Genomic DNA, 2,364 nt, shown 5'->3' with positions numbered 1-2,364 from the left:
GAGAGAGAGAGAGAGAGAGAGATGGGGGAGCGATAGAGACTGCATCAATTATGAAAAGCATGTAAGATAAGAGTTGTGCAAAATAAAAAAAAGATGGATTGGCATCTGTCTTAAGCATGTGGCTCAAAATATTTAAAGCCACCCCACACAGGACTCATTCCGTTTTGCTTGGGGGTTTTGTCCACGTGGCTATAAGTTCATTAATTTTGCTTCCGTATGAAATTCCTTCCATCGAAAACCCAGTAGTCACCTGTGTGAGTCTTGGCGATTTTAACTTCATTCTTGATGTTAGTTTTAAGTTGAATATCTCCTTTGCCCCAGAGAAATCATTTTTCAAGGCCAGAAGCTGACGATTTTGGGTGGTTCCTCGGTATGCCAATGTTATTAATGTTAAGGAGGTGCAAACTGTTCATTTATTTAGCGTCATGCCTGGCTTTTTTGCTTTTTGGTCCAAGTCTGTATTTTGGATTTGTTTTGGTTTGGTTTTTATATTGTTTTATTTTTAAACATTTGATTGATTAATTGGTTGGTTGGTTGATTGATTGATTGATTGATTGGTTTGTTGATTGACCGATTGATTGATTGATTGACTATTTATTTATGTATTTATTTATTTATTCATTCAATCATTCATTCTTTTATTTGGGGATGGGGTGCTTTGTGTTGGAGTGGGTTTTTTGTTTTTTTTGCTGTTTGTTTTTTTTTGGTGAGATTTCCACATTTCCTTTGTGACTTCGAAATAATGGGAGGTGGACAATAATTTCGGATTTTGCACCTCTTGCATGACCTTGCTTACAATTAAAAGACTTGATGAAACCAGATAATACAACTGGGTCGGGAGCTGGATTTGAGAGTTCGGATCTGATCCCAAACGTTGCTTGTGTTTGCCAGGTCCACAACAGGCCGCGCCACACAATCCGAGCGGGTTGTTGGAGGGCGTCGCCGATATGTCCATCTTCTGTTCTCTCCTTCTATTGTTCCTGCCTGACTTGCTTTCCCCTGTACCAGATTCCCATTAGTGTGTCGATGTGCTTGCTTCACTTACTCAATGAACAGCATCCGACCTTTAAAAAATAATGGATAACGACACTTACGGTGTTCCATAGATAACTCGTTTGGTAGCAGTAGCAGGACGGCAGGACGTAATTAGTATCTACACTTTGCTCCGGAGCGCTATTTAGCACCTCTTTCCTGTCATAGGGGTGGTCTGTGTAAGCACCAGAGACTTGTATCATAATATTCTTGATTAAAATATTATGTTCTCTAACGTACTCCCGGTTCCCTAAGGAGAGCACCATTTGACTGAATTTTGATCAAAACGAAGAGCAAAAAGGGTTGGGGGGGGGGGGAATAGTACCCCGTGCACTAGATTGTAAGCTTATCACGACTAGGCTTTTGCCCTTCATTTGGGTGCCTATAGTGTGCCCTTTTCGTCGCGAGGTTTTTATAGAGAACAGATTGGCGGCCATGACAGTTGGCGGCCATGACAGTGCACGATCTAGGGTGTCTGTAATTCAAGTCTATGGTCAGGATGGTCTAGGATATATGATAACTTCTGGTGCCAAATGTTCCACAGAAATAAAACGGAGAATTACAATTGCTAAGGCTAGTTTCAATAAAAATGAGCCTAATCCTGAAAAATAGAAACATCTCAATGAACACCAAAAACAAAGTTCTGAAATGCTATGTTTGGTCAACCCTTCTTTTTGGCAGTGGATGCTGGACAATCACTAAAGACTGAAAATAAAATAGAAGCTACAGAAATGTGGTTTCTTAGGGGACTGCTAATAGTATCGTGGAAGGAAACGAAATCAAATGAGGTAGTGCTTGATGAAGCCCACGTGGGACGCTCAGTGTTAAAAACAATCAGGAAACGACAAAGGCAGGTTTTGGGACACATAAATAGACATAAGGGCCTTGAACATCTAGTTCTCACTGGCAAAATTGAGGGCAAGCGAGGCAGGGGTAGGCCCAGAACAACACACTTAGGGAACCTAAACAAATGGGTAACAGGGAAAGATCAGGGAAACGTAGCTTTTTGAGAGCTTCCGAGCAAAGAAATGAATGGAGAACCATGATCGCCGATGTCTGTCACAGATCTGGCACTGGATGATGATGATGATGATGGTCAGGATTCTTTTTATGTTTTAATGAGACCACCCATCCCTCTCAAAACTGTCTCTCTGTCTTTTTCTGCTTACTGTAAGTTAGTAAGAGATACGGCTGCAGGTCCTGACACCAGGATATAGCAGCGGCCGTTAAGTATACAAGAATTATCTCCCTTATCCACCTTCCTGTTCGTTCCCGAAATTCTTACTTTCATCTCTTTCACACACTCTCTCTCTCTCTCTCTCTCTCTCTCTC

Source organism: Aplysia californica, unplaced genomic scaffold (genome assembly GCF_000002075.1).
Source record: "Aplysia californica isolate F4 #8 unplaced genomic scaffold, AplCal3.0 scaffold00011, whole genome shotgun sequence".
Lineage (NCBI taxonomy): Eukaryota > Metazoa > Mollusca > Gastropoda > Aplysiida > Aplysiidae > Aplysia > Aplysia californica.
This window is presented reverse-complemented; position numbering follows the sequence as displayed.